General features: G+C 51.3%; 24 non-coding genes across 24 annotated transcripts; all 24 read left to right on the top strand.

The window, feature by feature from the left end:
* The first annotated feature begins 432 nt into the window (after window positions 1–432).
* On the top strand, window positions 433–505 carry Trnak-uuu (transfer RNA lysine (anticodon UUU)). The gene has a single exon. It is a non-coding gene; the product is annotated as a tRNA-Lys (tRNA).
* A 145-nt stretch (window positions 506–650) lies between these two features.
* On the top strand, window positions 651–732 carry Trnas-aga (transfer RNA serine (anticodon AGA)). The gene has a single exon. It is a non-coding gene; the product is annotated as a tRNA-Ser (tRNA).
* Window positions 733–6,066: 5,334 nt separating this feature from the next.
* Trnam-cau (transfer RNA methionine (anticodon CAU)) lies at window positions 6,067–6,139 on the top strand. Its single transcript has one exon. It is a non-coding gene; the product is annotated as a tRNA-Met (tRNA).
* A 670-nt stretch (window positions 6,140–6,809) lies between these two features.
* On the top strand, window positions 6,810–6,882 carry Trnak-uuu (transfer RNA lysine (anticodon UUU)). The gene has a single exon. It is a non-coding gene; the product is annotated as a tRNA-Lys (tRNA).
* A 145-nt stretch (window positions 6,883–7,027) lies between these two features.
* Window positions 7,028–7,109, top strand: Trnas-aga (transfer RNA serine (anticodon AGA)). Its single transcript has one exon. It is a non-coding gene; the product is annotated as a tRNA-Ser (tRNA).
* A 957-nt stretch (window positions 7,110–8,066) lies between these two features.
* On the top strand, window positions 8,067–8,139 carry Trnam-cau (transfer RNA methionine (anticodon CAU)). Its single transcript has one exon. It is a non-coding gene; the product is annotated as a tRNA-Met (tRNA).
* Window positions 8,140–8,809: 670 nt separating this feature from the next.
* On the top strand, window positions 8,810–8,882 carry Trnak-uuu (transfer RNA lysine (anticodon UUU)). The gene has a single exon. It is a non-coding gene; the product is annotated as a tRNA-Lys (tRNA).
* A 145-nt stretch (window positions 8,883–9,027) lies between these two features.
* Trnas-aga (transfer RNA serine (anticodon AGA)) lies at window positions 9,028–9,109 on the top strand. The gene has a single exon. It is a non-coding gene; the product is annotated as a tRNA-Ser (tRNA).
* Window positions 9,110–10,066: 957 nt separating this feature from the next.
* On the top strand, window positions 10,067–10,139 carry Trnam-cau (transfer RNA methionine (anticodon CAU)). Its single transcript has one exon. It is a non-coding gene; the product is annotated as a tRNA-Met (tRNA).
* A 670-nt stretch (window positions 10,140–10,809) lies between these two features.
* Window positions 10,810–10,882, top strand: Trnak-uuu (transfer RNA lysine (anticodon UUU)). The gene has a single exon. It is a non-coding gene; the product is annotated as a tRNA-Lys (tRNA).
* A 145-nt stretch (window positions 10,883–11,027) lies between these two features.
* Window positions 11,028–11,109, top strand: Trnas-aga (transfer RNA serine (anticodon AGA)). Its single transcript has one exon. It is a non-coding gene; the product is annotated as a tRNA-Ser (tRNA).
* Window positions 11,110–12,066: 957 nt separating this feature from the next.
* On the top strand, window positions 12,067–12,139 carry Trnam-cau (transfer RNA methionine (anticodon CAU)). The gene has a single exon. It is a non-coding gene; the product is annotated as a tRNA-Met (tRNA).
* Window positions 12,140–12,809: 670 nt separating this feature from the next.
* Window positions 12,810–12,882, top strand: Trnak-uuu (transfer RNA lysine (anticodon UUU)). The gene has a single exon. It is a non-coding gene; the product is annotated as a tRNA-Lys (tRNA).
* Window positions 12,883–13,027: 145 nt separating this feature from the next.
* Trnas-aga (transfer RNA serine (anticodon AGA)) lies at window positions 13,028–13,109 on the top strand. Its single transcript has one exon. It is a non-coding gene; the product is annotated as a tRNA-Ser (tRNA).
* A 958-nt stretch (window positions 13,110–14,067) lies between these two features.
* Window positions 14,068–14,140, top strand: Trnam-cau (transfer RNA methionine (anticodon CAU)). The gene has a single exon. It is a non-coding gene; the product is annotated as a tRNA-Met (tRNA).
* A 670-nt stretch (window positions 14,141–14,810) lies between these two features.
* Window positions 14,811–14,883, top strand: Trnak-uuu (transfer RNA lysine (anticodon UUU)). Its single transcript has one exon. It is a non-coding gene; the product is annotated as a tRNA-Lys (tRNA).
* A 145-nt stretch (window positions 14,884–15,028) lies between these two features.
* Window positions 15,029–15,110, top strand: Trnas-aga (transfer RNA serine (anticodon AGA)). The gene has a single exon. It is a non-coding gene; the product is annotated as a tRNA-Ser (tRNA).
* A 957-nt stretch (window positions 15,111–16,067) lies between these two features.
* On the top strand, window positions 16,068–16,140 carry Trnam-cau (transfer RNA methionine (anticodon CAU)). Its single transcript has one exon. It is a non-coding gene; the product is annotated as a tRNA-Met (tRNA).
* Window positions 16,141–16,810: 670 nt separating this feature from the next.
* Window positions 16,811–16,883, top strand: Trnak-uuu (transfer RNA lysine (anticodon UUU)). Its single transcript has one exon. It is a non-coding gene; the product is annotated as a tRNA-Lys (tRNA).
* A 145-nt stretch (window positions 16,884–17,028) lies between these two features.
* Window positions 17,029–17,110, top strand: Trnas-aga (transfer RNA serine (anticodon AGA)). The gene has a single exon. It is a non-coding gene; the product is annotated as a tRNA-Ser (tRNA).
* Window positions 17,111–18,067: 957 nt separating this feature from the next.
* Window positions 18,068–18,140, top strand: Trnam-cau (transfer RNA methionine (anticodon CAU)). Its single transcript has one exon. It is a non-coding gene; the product is annotated as a tRNA-Met (tRNA).
* Window positions 18,141–18,810: 670 nt separating this feature from the next.
* Window positions 18,811–18,883, top strand: Trnak-uuu (transfer RNA lysine (anticodon UUU)). The gene has a single exon. It is a non-coding gene; the product is annotated as a tRNA-Lys (tRNA).
* Window positions 18,884–19,028: 145 nt separating this feature from the next.
* Window positions 19,029–19,110, top strand: Trnas-aga (transfer RNA serine (anticodon AGA)). The gene has a single exon. It is a non-coding gene; the product is annotated as a tRNA-Ser (tRNA).
* Window positions 19,111–20,067: 957 nt separating this feature from the next.
* On the top strand, window positions 20,068–20,140 carry Trnam-cau (transfer RNA methionine (anticodon CAU)). Its single transcript has one exon. It is a non-coding gene; the product is annotated as a tRNA-Met (tRNA).
* Window positions 20,141–20,778: the final 638 nt, after the last annotated feature.

The raw sequence follows: 20,778 nt of genomic DNA, 5'->3' as shown, positions 1-20,778 counted from the left end.
ATCGCAAGCAGAGAACAGCACTGAGTCCAGATTCAGCACAAAATACAATAAGAGACGGAGTAAATCTCACCGCTGTAGAGCAAGTCCTGTGTGGTCTAGTGGCTAGGATACCTGGCTTTCACTCAACAGGTCCGGCTTCGATTCCCGGTACCGGAACGGAACTATTTGCGCACACAACGCTCCATGTTTTGGTCTTCGAACTGTCGTTGGTCGCCCTTCTTCCTTGGCTTCAACCGAACGCAATCGGGGAAAGCAGGCACGCGATGCAGTTACTGTCAGCACCGGAATAAAGGGAGAAGAGGCACTGGTCCGCTGTTGGGCTGCTACCAGCGTCAGTGAGTAGTCGGTGCAGTCGCCAGTAGCGCCAGAAGCCTACACACACCTTCCACTTAATCACGTTGCTTGAAACCGCTCCAACCACAACAAGCGAAAGCCCGGATAGCTCAGTCGGTAGAGCATTAGGCTTTTAACCTAAGGGTCCAGGGTTCGAGTCCCTGTCCGCGCGAAGATTTTAACGTTTCCGTAATGGCTCGTCTCGTAGCGATAGTAGCCCTGTCGTAATCAGTGCACGGTTTTACGTTTCCTGTCGGCATTCTGCGCAGACGCAACCGGTCGGGTTTTTCACGATTCGAGGGGCACCTGTTGGACAAGCAGTCGTGGCCGAGTGGTTAAGGCGTCTGACTAGAAATCAGATTCCCTCTGGGAGCGTAGGTTCGAGTCCTACCGACTGCGTCCGATTTTTCTTTGTGGGTTTTTTAAATAACATTGCTGCTGACGTAGTGTTTTTGCAGGAGGTTGTGACTGACCTAATTCACTCAATTCCGGGCTATCAAGTCCTCTTGAACTTTGATGTCGAGTGTAATTGTGGTACTGCCATTTTAATTCGGGTTGATCATGATTTTAGTAATGTTGCTACAATTCCGAATGGTCGTGGTATAGCTTGCACGATTAACAACGTACGATACATTAACGTGTACGCCCCTTCTGGAGCCGACGGGCAGCCGCTTCGCCGCGTTTTTTATAGTAGTGACGTTTGTCACCTTTTACAGGGCCCCCACCTGCCTGTAGTCATGGGCGGCGATTTTAATTGTGTGCTGGATGATAGAGATCAGGAGCCGCGACCGTATAAGTGCCTTGAATTGCAGACGCTCGTTACGGAGATGAATTTAATTGACTCTTGGTGTTTTTTACACCCACGGGACGTGGGATTTACTTTCTTTTACCCCACGGGTAGGAGTCGGCTTGACAGAATTTATGTTTCTCGGGAGAAACAGCACTGTCTCACGGAGTCCTCTGTTCACCCCGTGATTTTTTCCGATCATTGCGCGTATGTCTGCAGATTTCATTCTCTGTTGGCGATTAAACCCCGCGCAAGTCGGTTATGGAAGTTTAATGTGAGACATATTTCACACCCACAATTTGCGCCGGTTATCGTGCGTGTGTGGCAGAGGGTGCTGAAATATCGCGGCCTATATGCCTCCACTTTGTCTTGGTGGGTAGAATCTGTTAAGCCGGCTTTACGCAAGACCATCCTGGAGTTTAGTCAGAATGTTGCTCATTGGGAACGATGTACATTGCACTTTTATGAGAGCTGTTTAAATGATGCCATCCACTTGCACACTGATAATCCCGCTCTTCGGATGGCGACAATTCGGCAAATAAAACACCGTCTACTTAACTTGAAAAGGGACTCGTTGCGCGGATCTGTCGTACGGAGTCGGGCCCCCGGGAAGCTTGTCGATGAAGCACCCTCCGTCTTTCACCAGCTGCGCGAACGCCGGCGCGCTACGCGACGTTACGTCACGGAGCTGGAATCAGCTGACGGTGCGCGTCTTTACAGTCAGGCGGCAATTCTTGCCGAGACCCGCCGTCACTTTGTCGAAATTTTCAGTGAGAAGCGCACGGATGCTGCTGCCATTTCCGAGCTTCTCCACGACGTTCCATACGTCTTATCAGTAAGGGACCGCCGTCACCTCACTGAACAATTTACCGTAGAGGAAGTGCGTGATGTCTTAACACTATGTTCCCCTAATAAATCCCCGGGTGCAGATGGCTTGCCACCGGAATTTTATCTACACTTTTGGCACTTGTTTGGCTCGGTCCTGACTGATGTTTTTAATGAAATTTTAAATGGCGTGGACGTCCCCGCGTCCTTCCTGGAGGGTATTGTGGTATTGGCTCCAAAGGTTACAGTCACAAGGAAGCTGTGCAATCTTCGACCGATCACCCTTCTTAATGGCGATTATAAACTCTTTACCAAATGTGTCTCCTCTCGCTTGAAACAGGTCATGAAAAAACTGATTAGTCCCTTTCAGTACTGTGCAGTGCCGAAACGCACTATCTATGGTGCTGTCTCGACGTACCGAGATGCCATTGCCTATGCTTCGACGAATAGAATTTCTTTTGGCATTTTATCCATCGATTTCGCAATGGCATTTGACAGAGTTAGCCACCTATATCTCCGGCGAGTGCTACAGAAATTTGGTTTCGGTGTAAAGTTTATCACTATGATTTTTAACCTTTTCAATAATTCCACCTCACGGATTAGCATCAATGGATTTTTGTCGGAACCTGTGCCACTCCGCTGTTCTGTCAAACAAGGGTGCCCTCTGTCAATGGCACTTTACGCAATTTCCATAGATCCTTTGTTGCGTAATTTGCACAGTGCTTGCAGGGGAATACGGATTGGGGATGAGAAGCACGTTTGTCGCGCTTACGCCGATGACCTTGGCCTCTTGGTGTCCTCGGCCACAGACTTCGACACAATACGCGCAGTTCTCACCCAGTATGAACGTGCATCCGGTGCGAGCATCAATACCCGAAAGACGGTTTTTCTGCCCGTTTATGCGGCGACGCGGGGCTTCAAACGCCCGTGGTTTACAGTGAAACGGGAACACAAAATTTTGGGTGTTCGTTTTCAACCCAATCTGCTACAGACTGCGTCTTACAACTGGCGCATTGTCTTAAATGGCATACGAGCTATGGCTAGCCTGTGCGCGACTCGCACCCTCGCATTAACACAGCGGGTGCTTTTAATAAATGTTTTCTTGCTCAGCAAAGCTTGGTACCTCGCACAGTTATTTCAGGTACCCAAGAATTTGGGCAGAGCCATAACACAGGCAGTCTATTGGCTGTTGTGGCGGGGACATATTTTCAAGGTGGCTTACGACACATGTACTTTGCCGCGCGAACAGGGAGGACTCGGCCTTATTCATTTCGCAACGAAAGCCGCGGCGTTGCTCGTTCATCGGACGAGCGTCACCATTGAACAGGATCCGTCCGGCCCAACGGCTGTCTTGTTCAATATTCATCGTCCTCTGTCTGACGTGGCCCCTCTCGACCCGACTACAATACCGTTTCAGCTGCGGTATGTTCGAGAATACTACATTCAGAAAAGTTATCTCGCCGCCGACGTACTCGACCATCGAACGCGGACTGTGAAAGGTGTCTACCAGGGACTAAGAGGACGGCCAGTCGGCAATAAGATGGTGGCGCGCTACCCGCGGTCTGCGTGGAGGACGGCGTGGGCTCACGTTCACGCTCCTTACCTGTCAGCGGAAGTCAGCAGCTTTTGGTACCAAGTGGTTAACAGAATTATCCCCACCAACGAAAAGCTGCGCCGCATCCATTTATCTCCGTCGAGCTTGTGTGAAGACTGTCGACAAGACGACACGTTAGAACATCGTTTCGTGTGCCTGAGGTCATTGTCGATCTGGAACCTTGCCGCCAGGATGCTCGCACTTATTAACCGGACCAGCGCTGCCAGTTTTTCAGCGGACACGGCTTTGATCCCAGACTTTAATCCGTATCCGCCTACGAAGCGTGCCGCTACCGCATGGATCGTGGCTCACACTGTGTTCGCCATCCTGCATTTAAGACTTACGGGTGACTATGCCTTTTTGGTTTATTTGGCTACGCAACATGACCTTACTAAAACCAGGAACGATTATCCTAAACTCTTTGCCAATTTCCTGCAAATTGCACTCGCATTTGCCCACGACAGACTGCTATAATACGGACTTCACTGCTGCAATCTTTATTTCCCTCAGTGCACTGAACTGTTTTTGAGTGCGAAGTCATGGTCCTTGCAAATTGAATGCTACAGGAAGAGTGCCTATTGTACAAGAACAGCCATGTGGAAATTACGACGAATGTTCCCAATGTACTATCCTGTGTTCGTGTGTGTTCTGTGTTCGCTGTCGTTTAGTGTTTTTTTTTTTTTTTGTTTTTTTTTTTTATGTTTTCTTATTCTCTTTTTCTTCCAACGTCTGATTCCTGCGTCATCGGCGTCCCATCACGAATGCGTTGCGCACGAAGCTGCCACGGAGTTATTTGGGTTTCATTAAAGCAGGACTTTTACTTAATTTCAATTTATTTTTAACACGTCGGGGAGAATTGTGTTTTCCTTCTCCTTAGACGATAGACAGTTTTGTAAAGGTCGGGAGTGTACTTATTCCTTTGATAATGTGCGTCGATACCTTACCATTAAAAATATTTACTGGCCGCCACGAAGCTTTGGAACATAATATCATGGAACGCGTGAAGGGTGTACCGCCCCTATGGCTGAGAGGACTACTCAGGCAGTATTTGCTTCTTATTCCCTTTTTTTTTTCAAACTAAATTCTTTATTTTATCGATTTTCGGTGCGATGCGCCTGATACGCTGTCATGCTTTTATTTTCTAATTATTAATTTATGAAGTGTAGGCGCAAAGCGACTGATTCGCAGTCGTCATATTCATGAGCTTTCACTTCAAGAGGATTTTATTTTTCTTCGATGCTTCGTTTGCGGTCAATGAACACAAGAAATTTTCCACGAAGGACTTCAGGGTCTCCGCTTTCATCACTTCAACTGGAAGGTGCACGTCTTACACAGGACGTCGACGGCCACGGAACATGAACCGAGAAGTTTCCTCTTTTCAGATTACATGAAGAGTTAAATTCGTCTTCTAAGTTTGGAAGAAGCAGCGTATTTTTATTTATAGCTAAAGAAGCTCGCCGAAGAAGGCGTAATTGGAGAGCGCAAGGACGGGCTATAAGGGGAGTTGGGAGGCCCTAAAAAAAAAAAAAAAAAAAAAAAAAAAAAAAAAAAAAAAAAAAAAAATACTGCGTCCGATTTTTCTTTTCTTGTTTTGGAAGAAGAAGCAGAAAATATCGCGTTTTGGTACCTCGCCACACCTCACCTCTCACAGCCGTTTATAGTGCCTGTCCTTTAGATAAGGGCGATTTCCAAGCGTCAGCTTTCGCGTCAGCCGAGCAAAGTCGGGACAAGTCGGGACATACTACAGGATGGTGCAACGACGAAAAAAAAAAAAACCTTAATTTAACAGCAGGAGCCCACATAATGATACGGAAAAGTTAGCGCCACTTGCGGTGGCCGGGAATCGTACCCGGACCAACTGCTTGGAAGGCAACTATGCTCAACAGTACAACACCACCGCACTGCCGCTGCTCGCAACGCCAGGCTGTGTCGGCTTCCCGCCCGCCGACGGCGGCCCACGGCTATAGGAGCTGCAGGCGCATTACGAGGTAGGAGGGTGCATCCACACGCATTCGGGCAGCGCCTCCAAGCACGCTACGTCTTTGGGCAAGACTCGTCGCCGCTGACGCAAGGTTACTCACACGATAGTGATGAACGGTCGTTTTAAGGCAGTGTAGTGGGGGACTTCGCGAGTTTAGCCCCTTTTTCGACGTCGCTGGGTGGCAATCCCAGTTTCCCTGCCGACAGCTGCTTGGAAAGCACGGGTAGCTTGTCGAGCATCTGTAGTTGAGTGGTTTGTGACTCAGTAGTGCAGTAGGCAGCGCCTAAGTCTCATAATCTTAAGGTATGCCGGCACGATTCCCGGTCGATGCATTATTTTGCTCTTGTGGCAACAATGCTGCCGCGCGGATTGCTCGCTTGAGATGGGTCAGCCTCAGGACCTTATAGCTGTATAGCTGCGGCTGCAGTTTAATCTAGAGAGTCGGGACAGCACGTGTAGCAAGACAACAGATTCTTCAGAAAGCGCAAACTGTCTATCTCTAATATGTGAGACTTACCGAGTTTCCTGCGAGGTCGTCTCCGGCGTGGCTCGGTAGCGCAGTAGGCAGCGCGTAAGTCTCATAATCTTAAGGTCGTGAGTTCGATCCTCACCCGGGGCATTCAATTTTCTGCACATCATGACTGCATTAAGGGCGTTGCTGTTGCTAGGAAACGAACTTAACTGTTGTCCGTTATCCACACGGAGTCCACGCCTCAGCGTCAAAATGTTTACTTCCAATTATGACGACGTAACAACTTTGATATTTCTCCTCCGTGTTACAAGCAAAATGCGATGCACACAGCAATGGACAGTCAATTTTGAACTGTGCGCCATGCCGGTCTGTAGGCGCGGATATGATCGCAAGCAGAGAACAGCACTGAGTCCAGATTCAGCACAAAATACAATAAGAGACGGAGTAAATCTCACCGCTGTAGAGCAAGTCCTGTGTGGTCTAGTGGCTAGGATACCTGGCTTTCACTCAACAGGTCCGGCTTCGATTCCCGGTACCGGAACGGAACTATTTGCGCACACAACGCTCCATGTTTTGGTCTTCGAACTGTCGTTGGTCGCCCTTCTTCCTTGGCTTCAACCGAACGCAATCGGGGAAAGCAGGCACGTGATGCAGTTACTGTCAGCACCGGAATAAAGGGAGAAGAGGCACTGGTCCGCTGTTGGGCTGCTACCAGCGTCAGTGAGTAGTCGGTGCAGTCGCCAGTAGCGCCAGAAGCCTACACACACCTTCCACTTAATCACGTTGCTTGAAACCGCTCCAACCACAACAAGCGAAAGCCCGGATAGCTCAGTCGGTAGAGCATTAGGCTTTTAACCTAAGGGTCCAGGGTTCGAGTCCCTGTCCGGGCGAAGATTTTAACGTTTCCGTAATGGCTCGTCTCGTAGCGATAGTAGCCCTGTCGTAATCAGTGCACGGTTTTACGTTTCCTGTCGGCATTCTGCGCAGACGCAACCGGTCGGGTTTTTCACGATTCGAGGGGCACCTGTTGGACAAGCAGTCGTGGCCGAGTGGTTAAGGCGTCTGACTAGAAATCAGATTCCCTCTGGGAGCGTAGGTTCGAGTCCTACCGACTGCGTCCGATTTTTCTTTTCTTGTTTTGGAAGAAGAAGCAGAAAATATCGCGTTTTCGTACCTCGCCACACCTCACCTCTCACAGCCGTTTATAGTGCCTGTCCTTTAGATAAGGGCGATTTCCAAGCGTCAGCTTTCGCGTCAGCCGAGCAAAGTCGGGACAAGTCGGGACATACTACAGGATGGTGCAACGACGAAAAAAAAAAAAACCTTAATTTAACAGCAGGAGCCCACATAATGATACGGAAAAGTTAGCGCCACTTGCGGTGGCCGGGAATCGTACCCGGACCAACTGCTTGGAAGGCAACTATGCTCAACAGTACAACACCACCGCACTGCCGCTGCTCGCAACGCCAGGCTGTGTCGGCTTCCCGCCCGCCGACGGCGGCCCACGGCTATAGGAGCTGCAGGCGCATTACGAGGTAGGAGGGTGCATCCACACGCATTCGGGCAGCGCCTCCAAGCACGCTACGTCTTTGGGCAAGACTCGTCGCCGCTGACGCAAGGTTACTCACACGATAGTGATGAACGGTCGTTTTAAGGCAGTGTAGTGGGGGACTTCGCGAGTTTAGCCCCTTTTTCGACGTCGCTGGGTGGCAATCCCAGTTTCCCTGCCGACAGCTGCTTGGAAAGCACGGGTAGCTTGTCGAGCATCTGTAGTTGAGTGGTTTGTGACTCAGTAGTGCAGTAGGCAGCGCCTAAGTCTCATAATCTTAAGGTATGCCGGCACGATTCCCGGTCGATGCATTATTTTGCTCTTGTGGCAACAATGCTGCCGCGCGGATTGCTCGCTTGAGATGGGTCAGCCTCAGGACCTTATAGCTGTATAGCTGCGGCTGCAGTTTAATCTAGAGAGTCGGGACAGCACGTGTAGCAAGACAACAGATTCTTCAGAAAGCGCAAACTGTCTATCTCTAATATGTGAGACTTACCGAGTTTCCTGCGAGGTCGTCTCCGGCGTGCCTCGGTAGCGCAGTAGGCAGCGCGTAAGTCTCATAATCTTAAGGTCGTGAGTTCGATCCTCACCCGGGGCATTCAATTTTCTGCACATCATGACTGCATTAAGGGCGTTGCTGTTGCTAGGAAACGAACTTAACTGTTGTCCGTTATCCACACGGAGTCCACGCCTCAGCGTCAAAATGTTTACTTCCAATTATGACGACGTAACAACTTTGATATTTCTCCTCCGTGTTACAAGCAAAATGCGATGCACACAGCAATGGACAGTCAATTTTGAACTGTGCGCCATGCCGGTCTGTAGGCGCGGATATGATCGCAAGCAGAGAACAGCACTGAGTCCAGATTCAGCACAAAATACAATAAGAGACGGAGTAAATCTCACCGCTGTAGAGCAAGTCCTGTGTGGTCTAGTGGCTAGGATACCTGGCTTTCACTCAACAGGTCCGGCTTCGATTCCCGGTACCGGAACGGAACTATTTGCGCACACAACGCTCCATGTTTTGGTCTTCGAACTGTCGTTGGTCGCCCTTCTTCCTTGGCTTCAACCGAACGCAATCGGGGAAAGCAGGCACGTGATGCAGTTACTGTCAGCACCGGAATAAAGGGAGAAGAGGCACTGGTCCGCTGTTGGGCTGCTACCAGCGTCAGTGAGTAGTCGGTGCAGTCGCCAGTAGCGCCAGAAGCCTACACACACCTTCCACTTAATCACGTTGCTTGAAACCGCTCCAACCACAACAAGCGAAAGCCCGGATAGCTCAGTCGGTAGAGCATTAGGCTTTTAACCTAAGGGTCCAGGGTTCGAGTCCCTGTCCGGGCGAAGATTTTAACGTTTCCGTAATGGCTCGTCTCGTAGCGATAGTAGCCCTGTCGTAATCAGTGCACGGTTTTACGTTTCCTGTCGGCATTCTGCGCAGACGCAACCGGTCGGGTTTTTCACGATTCGAGGGGCACCTGTTGGACAAGCAGTCGTGGCCGAGTGGTTAAGGCGTCTGACTAGAAATCAGATTCCCTCTGGGAGCGTAGGTTCGAGTCCTACCGACTGCGTCCGATTTTTCTTTTCTTGTTTTGGAAGAAGAAGCAGAAAATATCGCGTTTTGGTACCTCGCCACACCTCACCTCTCACAGCCGTTTATAGTGCCTGTCCTTTAGATAAGGGCGATTTCCAAGCGTCAGCTTTCGCGTCAGCCGAGCAAAGTCGGGACAAGTCGGGACATACTACAGGATGGTGCAACGACGAAAAAAAAAAAAACCTTAATTTAACAGCAGGAGCCCACATAATGATACGGAAAAGTTAGCGCCACTTGCGGTGGCCGGGAATCGTACCCGGACCAACTGCTTGGAAGGCAACTATGCTCAACAGTACAACACCACCGCACTGCCGCTGCTCGCAACGCCAGGCTGTGTCGGCTTCCCGCCCGCCGACGGCGGCCCACGGCTATAGGAGCTGCAGGCGCATTACGAGGTAGGAGGGTGCATCCACACGCATTCGGGCAGCGCCTCCAAGCACGCTACGTCTTTGGGCAAGACTCGTCGCCGCTGACGCAAGGTTACTCACACGATAGTGATGAACGGTCGTTTTAAGGCAGTGTAGTGGGGGACTTCGCGAGTTTAGCCCCTTTTTCGACGTCGCTGGGTGGCAATCCCAGTTTCCCTGCCGACAGCTGCTTGGAAAGCACGGGTAGCTTGTCGAGCATCTGTAGTTGAGTGGTTTGTGACTCAGTAGTGCAGTAGGCAGCGCCTAAGTCTCATAATCTTAAGGTATGCCGGCACGATTCCCGGTCGATGCATTATTTTGCTCTTGTGGCAACAATGCTGCCGCGCGGATTGCTCGCTTGAGATGGGTCAGCCTCAGGACCTTATAGCTGTATAGCTGCGGCTGCAGTTTAATCTAGAGAGTCGGGACAGCACGTGTAGCAAGACAACAGATTCTTCAGAAAGCGCAAACTGTCTATCTCTAATATGTGAGACTTACCGAGTTTCCTGCGAGGTCGTCTCCGGCGTGGCTCGGTAGCGCAGTAGGCAGCGCGTAAGTCTCATAATCTTAAGGTCGTGAGTTCGATCCTCACCCGGGGCATTCAATTTTCTGCACATCATGACTGCATTAAGGGCGTTGCTGTTGCTAGGAAACGAACTTAACTGTTGTCCGTTATCCACACGGAGTCCACGCCTCAGCGTCAAAATGTTTACTTCCAATTATGACGACGTAACAACTTTGATATTTCTCCTCCGTGTTACAAGCAAAATGCGATGCACACAGCAATGGACAGTCAATTTTGAACTGTGCGCCATGCCGGTCTGTAGGCGCGGATATGATCGCAAGCAGAGAACAGCACTGAGTCCAGATTCAGCACAAAATACAATAAGAGACGGAGTAAATCTCACCGCTGTAGAGCAAGTCCTGTGTGGTCTAGTGGCTAGGATACCTGGCTTTCACTCAACAGGTCCGGCTTCGATTCCCGGTACCGGAACGGAACTATTTGCGCACACAACGCTCCATGTTTTGGTCTTCGAACTGTCGTTGGTCGCCCTTCTTCCTTGGCTTCAACCGAACGCAATCGGGGAAAGCAGGCACGTGATGCAGTTACTGTCAGCACCGGAATAAAGGGAGAAGAGGCACTGGTCCGCTGTTGGGCTGCTACCAGCGTCAGTGAGTAGTCGGTGCAGTCGCCAGTAGCGCCAGAAGCCTACACACACCTTCCACTTAATCACGTTGCTTGAAACCGCTCCAACCACAACAAGCGAAAGCCCGGATAGCTCAGTCGGTAGAGCATTAGGCTTTTAACCTAAGGGTCCAGGGTTCGAGTCCCTGTCCGGGCGAAGATTTTAACGTTTCCGTAATGGCTCGTCTCGTAGCGATAGTAGCCCTGTCGTAATCAGTGCACGGTTTTACGTTTCCTGTCGGCATTCTGCGCAGACGCAACCGGTCGGGTTTTTCACGATTCGAGGGGCACCTGTTGGACAAGCAGTCGTGGCCGAGTGGTTAAGGCGTCTGACTAGAAATCAGATTCCCTCTGGGAGCGTAGGTTCGAGTCCTACCGACTGCGTCCGATTTTTCTTTTCTTGTTTTGGAAGAAGAAGCAGAAAATATCGCGTTTTGGTACCTCGCCACACCTCACCTCTCACAGCCGTTTATAGTGCCTGTCCTTTAGATAAGGGCGATTTCCAAGCGTCAGCTTTCGCGTCAGCCGAGCAAAGTCGGGACAAGTCGGGACATACTACAGGATGGTGCAACGACGAAAAAAAAAAAAACCTTAATTTAACAGCAGGAGCCCACATAATGATACGGAAAAGTTAGCGCCACTTGCGGTGGCCGGGAATCGTACCCGGACCAACTGCTTGGAAGGCAACTATGCTCAACAGTACAACACCACCGCACTGCCGCTGCTCGCAACGCCAGGCTGTGTCGGCTTCCCGCCCGCCGACGGCGGCCCACGGCTATAGGAGCTGCAGGCGCATTACGAGGTAGGAGGGTGCATCCACACGCATTCGGGCAGCGCCTCCAAGCACGCTACGTCTTTGGGCAAGACTCGTCGCCGCTGACGCAAGGTTACTCACACGATAGTGATGAACGGTCGTTTTAAGGCAGTGTAGTGGGGGACTTCGCGAGTTTAGCCCCTTTTTCGACGTCGCTGGGTGGCAATCCCAGTTTCCCTGCCGACAGCTGCTTGGAAAGCACGGGTAGCTTGTCGAGCATCTGTAGTTGAGTGGTTTGTGACTCAGTAGTGCAGTAGGCAGCGCCTAAGTCTCATAATCTTAAGGTATGCCGGCACGATTCCCGGTCGATGCATTATTTTGCTCTTGTGGCAACAATGCTGCCGCGCGGATTGCTCGCTTGAGATGGGTCAGCCTCAGGACCTTATAGCTGTATAGCTGCGGCTGCAGTTTAATCTAGAGAGTCGGGACAGCACGTGTAGCAAGACAACAGATTCTTCAGAAAGCGCAAACTGTCTATCTCTAATATGTGAGACTTACCGAGTTTCCTGCGAGGTCGTCTCCGGCGTGGCTCGGTAGCGCAGTAGGCAGCGCGTAAGTCTCATAATCTTAAGGTCGTGAGTTCGATCCTCACCCGGGGCATTCAATTTTCTGCACATCATGACTGCATTAAGGGCGTTGCTGTTGCTAGGAAACGAACTTAACTGTTGTCCGTTATCCACACGGAGTCCACGCCTCAGCGTCAAAATGTTTACTTCCAATTATGACGACGTAACAACTTTGATATTTCTCCTCCGTGTTACAAGCAAAATGCGATGCACACAGCAATGGACAGTCAATTTTGAACTGTGCGCCATGCCGGTCTGTAGGCGCGGATATGATCGCAAGCAGAGAACAGCACTGAGTCCAGATTCAGCACAAAATACAATAAGAGACGGAGTAAATCTCACCGCTGTAGAGCAAGTCCTGTGTGGTCTAGTGGCTAGGATACCTGGCTTTCACTCAACAGGTCCGGCTTCGATTCCCGGTACCGGAACGGAACTATTTGCGCACACAACGCTCCATGTTTTGGTCTTCGAACTGTCGTTGGTCGCCCTTCTTCCTTGGCTTCAACCGAACGCAATCGGGGAAAGCAGGCACGTGATGCAGTTACTGTCAGCACCGGAATAAAGGGAGAAGAGGCACTGGTCCGCTGTTGGGCTGCTACCAGCGTCAGTGAGTAGTCGGTGCAGTCGCCAGTAGCGCCAGAAGCCTACACACACCTTCCACTTAATCACGTTGCTTGAAACCGCTCCAACCACAACAAGCGAAAGCCCGGATAGCTCAGTCGGTAGAGCATTAGGCTTTTAACCTAAGGGTCCAGGGTTCGAGTCCCTGTCCGGGCGAAGATTTTAACGTTTCCGTAATGGCTCGTCTCGTAGCGATAGTAGCCCTGTCGTAATCAGTGCACGGTTTTACGTTTCCTGTCGGCATTCTGCGCAGACGCAACCGGTCGGGTTTTTCACGATTCGAGGGGCACCTGTTGGACAAGCAGTCGTGGCCGAGTGGTTAAGGCGTCTGACTAGAAATCAGATTCCCTCTGGGAGCGTAGGTTCGAGTCCTACCGACTGCGTCCGATTTTTCTTTTCTTGTTTTGGAAGAAGAAGCAGAAAATATCGCGTTTTGGTACCTCGCCACACCTCACCTCTCACAGCCGTTTATAGTGCCTGTCCTTTAGATAAGGGCGATTTCCAAGCGTCAGCTTTCGCGTCAGCCGAGCAAAGTCGGGACAAGTCGGGACATACTACAGGATGGTGCAACGACGAAAAAAAAAAAAAACCTTAATTTAACAGCAGGAGCCCACATAATGATACGGAAAAGTTAGCGCCACTTGCGGTGGCCGGGAATCGTACCCGGACCAACTGCTTGGAAGGCAACTATGCTCAACAGTACAACACCACCGCACTGCCGCTGCTCGCAACGCCAGGCTGTGTCGGCTTCCCGCCCGCCGACGGCGGCCCACGGCTATAGGAGCTGCAGGCGCATTACGAGGTAGGAGGGTGCATCCACACGCATTCGGGCAGCGCCTCCAAGCACGCTACGTCTTTGGGCAAGACTCGTCGCCGCTGACGCAAGGTTACTCACACGATAGTGATGAACGGTCGTTTTAAGGCAGTGTAGTGGGGGACTTCGCGAGTTTAGCCCCTTTTTCGACGTCGCTGGGTGGCAATCCCAGTTTCCCTGCCGACAGCTGCTTGGAAAGCACGGGTAGCTTGTCGAGCATCTGTAGTTGAGTGGTTTGTGACTCAGTAGTGCAGTAGGCAGCGCCTAAGTCTCATAATCTTAAGGTATGCCGGCACGATTCCCGGTCGATGCATTATTTTGCTCTTGTGGCAACAATGCTGCCGCGCGGATTGCTCGCTTGAGATGGGTCAGCCTCAGGACCTTATAGCTGTATAGCTGCGGCTGCAGTTTAATCTAGAGAGTCGGGACAGCACGTGTAGCAAGACAACAGATTCTTCAGAAAGCGCAAACTGTCTATCTCTAATATGTGAGACTTACCGAGTTTCCTGCGAGGTCGTCTCCGGCGTGCCTCGGTAGCGCAGTAGGCAGCGCGTAAGTCTCATAATCTTAAGGTCGTGAGTTCGATCCTCACCCGGGGCATTCAATTTTCTGCACATCATGACTGCATTAAGGGCGTTGCTGTTGCTAGGAAACGAACTTAACTGTTGTCCGTTATCCACACGGAGTCCACGCCTCAGCGTCAAAATGTTTACTTCCAATTATGACGACGTAACAACTTTGATATTTCTCCTCCGTGTTACAAGCAAAATGCGATGCACACAGCAATGGACAGTCAATTTTGAACTGTGCGCCATGCCGGTCTGTAGGCGCGGATATGATCGCAAGCAGAGAACAGCACTGAGTCCAGATTCAGCACAAAATACAATAAGAGACGGAGTAAATCTCACCGCTGTAGAGCAAGTCCTGTGTGGTCTAGTGGCTAGGATACCTGGCTTTCACTCAACAGGTCCGGCTTCGATTCCCGGTACCGGAACGGAACTATTTGCGCACACAACGCTCCATGTTTTGGTCTTCGAACTGTCGTTGGTCGCCCTTCTTCCTTGGCTTCAACCGAACGCAATCGGGGAAAGCAGGCACGTGATGCAGTTACTGTCAGCACCGGAATAAAGGGAGAAGAGGCACTGGTCCGCTGTTGGGCTGCTACCAGCGTCAGTGAGTAGTCGGTGCAGTCGCCAGTAGCGCCAGAAGCCTACACACACCTTCCACTTAATCACGTTGCTTGAAACCGCTCCAACCACAACAAGCGAAAGCCCGGATAGCTCAGTCGGTAGAGCATTAGGCTTTTAACCTAAGGGTCCAGGGTTCGAGTCCCTGTCCGGGCGAAGATTTTAACGTTTCCGTAATGGCTCGTCTCGTAGCGATAGTAGCCCTGTCGTAATCAGTGCACGGTTTTACGTTTCCTGTCGGCATTCTGCGCAGACGCAACCGGTCGGGTTTTTCACGATTCGAGGGGCACCTGTTGGACAAGCAGTCGTGGCCGAGTGGTTAAGGCGTCTGACTAGAAATCAGATTCCCTCTGGGAGCGTAGGTTCGAGTCCTACCGACTGCGTCCGATTTTTCTTTTCTTGTTTTGGAAAAAGAAGCAGAAAATATCGCGTTTTGGTACCTCGCCACACCTCACCTCTCACAGCCGTTTATAGTGCCTGTCCTTTAGATAAGGGCGATTTCCAAGCGTCAGCTTTCGCGTCAGCCGAGCAAAGTCGGGACAAGTCGGGACATACTACAGGATGGTGCAACGACGAAAAAAAAAAAAACCTTAATTTAACAGCAGGAGCCCACATAATGATACGGAAAAGTTAGCGCCACTTGCGGTGGCCGGGAATCGTACCCGGACCAACTGCTTGGAAGGCAACTATGCTCAACAGTACAACACCACCGCACTGCCGCTGCTCGCAACGCCAGGCTGTGTCGGCTTCCCGCCCGCCGACGGCGGCCCACGGCTATAGGAGCTGCAGGCGCATTACGAGGTAGGAGGGTGCATCCACACGCATTCGGGCAGCGCCTCCAAGCACGCTACGTCTTTGGGCAAGACTCGTCGCCGCTGACGCAAGGTTACTCACACGATAGTGATGAACGGTCGTTTTAAGGCAGTGTAGTGGGGGACTTCGCGAGTTTAGCCCCTTTTTTGACGTCGCTGGGTGGCAATCCCAGTTTCCCTGCCGACAGCTGCTTGGAAAGCACGGGTAGCTTGTCGAGCATCTGTAGTTGAGTGGTTTGTGACTCAGTAGTGCAGTAGGCAGCGCCTAAGTCTCATAATCTTAAGGTATGCCGGCACGATTCCCGGTCGATGCATTATTTTGCTCTTGTGGCAACAATGCTGCCGCGCGGATTGCTCGCTTGAGATGGGTCAGCCTCAGGACCTTATAGCTGTATAGCTGCGGCTGCAGTTTAATCTAGAGAGTCGGGACAGCACGTGTAGCAAGACAACAGATTCTTCAGAAAGCGCAAACTGTCTATCTCTAATATGTGAGACTTACCGAGTTTCCTGCGAGGTCGTCTCCGGCGTGCCTCGGTAGCGCAGTAGGCAGCGCGTAAGTCTCATAATCTTAAGGTCGTGAGTTCGATCCTCACCCGGGGCATTCAATTTTCTGCACATCATGACTGCATTAAGGGCGTTGCTGTTGCTAGGAAACGAACTTAACTGTTGTCCGTTATCCACACGGAGTCCACGCCTCAGCGTCAAAATGTTTACTTCCAATTATGACGACGTAACAACTTTGATATTTCTCCTCCGTGTTACAAGCAAAATGCGATGCACACAGCAATGGACAGTCAATTTTGAACTGTGCGCCATGCCGGTCTGTAGGCGCGGATATGATCGCAAGCAGAGAACAGCACTGAGTCCAGATTCAGCACAAAATACAATAAGAGACGGAGTAAATCTCACCGCTGTAGAGCAAGTCCTGTGTGGTCTAGTGGCTAGGATACCTGGCTTTCACTCAACAGGTCCGGCTTCGATTCCCGGTACCGGAACGGAACTATTTGCGCACACAACGCTCCATGTTTTGGTCTTCGAACTGTCGTTGGTCGCCCTTCTTCCTTGGCTTCAACCGAACGCAATCGGGGAAAGCAGGCACGTGATGCAGTTACTGTCAGCACCGGAATAAAGGGAGAAGAGGCACTGGTCCGCTGTTGGGCTGCTACCAGCGTCAGTGAGTAGTCGGTGCAGTCGCCAGTAGCGCCAGAAGCCTACACACACCTTCCACTTAATCACGTTGCTTGAAACCGCTCCAACCACAACAAGCGAAAGCCCGGATAGCTCAGTCGGTAGAGCATTAGGCTTTTAACCTAAGGGTCCAGGGTTCGAGTCCCTGTCCGCGCGAAGATTTTAACGCTTCCATAATGGCTCGTCTCGTAGCGATAGTAGCCCTGTCGTAATCAGTGCACGGTTTTACGTTTCCTGTCGGCATTCTGCGCAGACGCAACCGGTCGGGTTTTTCACGATTCGAGGGGCACATGTTGGACAAGCAGTCGTGGCCGAGTGGTTAAGGCGTCTGACTAGAAATCAGATTCCCTCTGGGAGCGTAGGTTCGAGTCCTACCGACTGCGTCCGATTTTTCTTTTCTTGTTTTGGAAGAAGAAGCAGAAAATATCGCGTTTTGGTACCTAGCCACACCTCACCTCTCACAGCCGTTTATAGTGCCTGTCCTTTAGATAAGGGCGATTTCCAAGCGTCAGCTTTCGCGTCAGCCGAGCAAAGTCGGGACAAGTCGGGACATACTACAGGATGGTGCAACGACGAAAAAAAAAAAAACCTTAATTTAACAGCAGGAGCCCACATAATGATACGGAAAAGTTAGCGCCACTTGCGGTGGCCGGGAATCGTACCCGGATCAACTGCTTGGAAGGCAACTATGCTCAACAGTACAACACCACCGCACTGCCGCTGCTCGCAACGCCAGGCTGTGTCGGCTTCCCGCCCGCCGACGGCGGCCCACGGCTATAGGAGCTGCAGGCGCATTACGAGGTAGGAGGGTGCATCCACACGCATTCGGGCAGCGCCTCCAAGCACGCTACGTCTTTGGGCAAGACTCGTCGCCGCTGACGCAAGGTTACTCACACGATAGTGATGAACGGTCGTTTTAAGGCAGTGTAGTGGGGGACTTCGCGAGTTTAGCCCCTTTTTCGACGTCGCTGGGTGGCAATCCCAGTTTCCCTGCCGACAGCTGCTTGGAAAGCACGGGTAGCTTGTCGAGCATCTGTAGTTGAGTGGTTTGTGACTCAGTAGTGCAGTAGGCAGCGCCTAAGTCTCATAATCTTAAGGTATGCCGGCACGATTCCCGGTCGATGCATTATTTTGCTCTTGTGGCAACAATGCTGCCGCGCGGATTGCTCGCTTGAGATGGGTCAGCCTCAGGACCTTATAGCTGTATAGCTGCGGCTGCAGTTTAATCTAGAGAGTCGGGACAGCACGTGTAGCAAGACAACAGATTCTTCAGAAAGCGCAAACTGTCTATCTCTAATATGTGAGACTTACCGAGTTTCCTGCGAGGTCGTCTCCGGCGTGCCTCGGTAGCGCAGTAGGCAGCGCGTAAGTCTCATAATCTTAAGGTCGTGAGTTCGATCCTCACCCGGGGCATTCAATTTTCTGCACATCATGACTGCATTAAGGGCGTTGCTGTTGCTAGGAAACGAACTTAACTGTTGTCCGTTATCCACACGGAGTCCACGCCTCAGCGTCAAAATGTTTACTTCCAATTATGACGACGTAACAACTTTGATATTTCTCCTCCGTGTTACAAGCAAAATGCGATGCACACAGCAATGGACAGTCAATTTTGAACTGTGCGCCATGCCGGTCTGTAGGCGCGGATATGATCGCAAGCAGAGAACAGCACTGAGTCCAGATTCAGCACAAAATACAATAAGAGACGGAGTAAATCTCACCGCTGTAGAGCAAGTCCTGTGTGGTCTAGTGGCTAGGATACCTGGCTTTCACTCAACAGGTCCGGCTTCGATTCCCGGTACCGGAACGGAACTATTTGCGCACACAACGCTCCATGTTTTGGTCTTCGAACTGTCGTTGGTCGCCCTTCTTCCTTGGCTTCAACCGAACGCAATCGGGGAAAGCAGGCACGTGATGCAGTTACTGTCAGCACCGGAATAAAGGGAGAAGAGGCACTGGTCCGCTGTTGGGCTGCTACCAGCGTCAGTGAGTAGTCGGTGCAGTCGCCAGTAGCGCCAGAAGCCTACACACACCTTCCACTTAATCACGTTGCTTGAAACCGCTCCAACCACAACAAGCGAAAGCCCGGATAGCTCAGTCGGTAGAGCATTAGGCTTTTAACCTAAGGGTCCAGGGTTCGAGTCCCTGTCCGGGCGAAGATTTTAACGTTTCCGTAATGGCTCGTCTCGTAGCGATAGTAGCCCTGTCGTAATCAGTGCACGGTTTTACGTTTCCTGTCGGCATTCTGCGCAGACGCAACCGGTCGGGTTTTTCACGATTCGAGGGGCACCTGTTGGACAAGCAGTCGTGGCCGAGTGGTTAAGGCGTCTGACTAGAAATCAGATTCCCTCTGGGAGCGTAGGTTCGAGTCCTACCGACTGCGTCCGATTTTTCTTTTCTTGTTTTGGAAAAAGAAGCAGAAAATATCGCGTTTTGGTACCTCGCCACACCTCACCTCTCACAGCCGTTTATAGTGCCTGTCCTTTAGATAAGGGCGATTTCCAAGCGTCAGCTTTCGCGTCAGCCGAGCAAAGTCGGGACAAGTCGGGACATACTACAGGATGGTGCAACGACGAAAAAAAAAAAAACCTTAATTTAACAGCAGGAGCCCACATAATGATACGGAAAAGTTAGCGCCACTTGCGGTGGCCGGGAATCGTACCCGGACCAACTGCTTGGAAGGCAACTATGCTCAACAGTACAACACCACCGCACTGCCGCTGCTCGCAACGCCAGGCTGTGTCGGCTTCCCGCCCGCCGACGGCGGCCCACGGCTATAGGAGCTGCAGGCGCATTACGAGGTAGGAGGGTGCATCCACACGCATTCGGGCAGCGCCTCCAAGCACGCTACGTCTTTGGGCAAGACTCGTCGCCGCTGACGCAAGGTTACTCACACGATAGTGATGAACGGTCGTTTTAAGGCAGTGTAGTGGGGGACTTCGCGAGTTTAGCCCCTTTTTTGACGTCGCTGGGTGGCAATCCCAGTTTCCCTGCCGACAGCTGCTTGGAAAGCACGGGTAGCTTGTCGAGCATCTGTAGTTGAGTGGTTTGTGACTCAGTAGTGCAGTAGGCAGCGCCTAAGTCTCATAATCTTAAGGTATGCCGGCACGATTCCCGGTCGATGCATTATTTTGCTCTTGTGGCAACAATGCTGCCGCGCGGATTGCTCGCTTGAGATGGGTCAGCCTCAGGACCTTATAGCTGTATAGCTGCGGCTGCAGTTTAATCTAGAGAGTCGGGACAGCACGTGTAGCAAGACAACAGATTCTTCAGAAAGCGCAAACTGTCTATCTCTAATATGTGAGACTTACCGAGTTTCCTGCGAGGTCGTCTCCGGCGTGCCTCGGTAGCGCAGTAGGCAGCGCGTAAGTCTCATAATCTTAAGGTCGTGAGTTCGATCCTCACCCGGGGCATTCAATTTTCTGCACATCATGACTGCATTAAGGGCGTTGCTGTTGCTAGGAAACGAACTTAACTGTTGTCCGTTATCCACACGGAGTCCACGCCTCAGCGTCAAAATGTTTACTTCCAATTATGACGACGTAACAACTTTGATATTTCTCCTCCGTGTTACAAGCAAAATGCGATGCACACAGCAATGGACAGTCAATTTTGAACTGTGCGCCATGCCGGTCTGTAGGCGCGGATATGATCGCAAGCAGAGAACAGCACTGAGTCCAGATTCAGCACAAAATACAATAAGAGACGGAGTAAATCTCACCGCTGTAGAGCAAGTCCTGTGTGGTCTAGTGGCTAGGATACCTGGCTTTCACTCAACAGGTCCGGCTTCGATTCCCGGTACCGGAACGGAACTATTTGCGCACACAACGCTCCATGTTTTGGTCTTCGAACTGTCGTTGGTCGCCCTTCTTCCTTGGCTTCAACCGAACGCAATCGGGGAAAGCAGGCACGTGATGCAGTTACTGTCAGCACCGGAATAAAGGGAGAAGAGGCACTGGTCCGCTGTTGGGCTGCTACCAGCGTCAGTGAGTAGTCGGTGCAGTCGCCAGTAGCGCCAGAAGCCTACACACACCTTCCACTTAATCACGTT

This window comes from Schistocerca gregaria, unplaced genomic scaffold, assembly GCF_023897955.1.
Source record: "Schistocerca gregaria isolate iqSchGreg1 unplaced genomic scaffold, iqSchGreg1.2 ptg000337l, whole genome shotgun sequence".
In the NCBI taxonomy this organism is placed as follows: Eukaryota; Metazoa; Arthropoda; class Insecta; order Orthoptera; family Acrididae; genus Schistocerca; species Schistocerca gregaria.
This window is presented reverse-complemented; position numbering and strand designations above follow the sequence as displayed.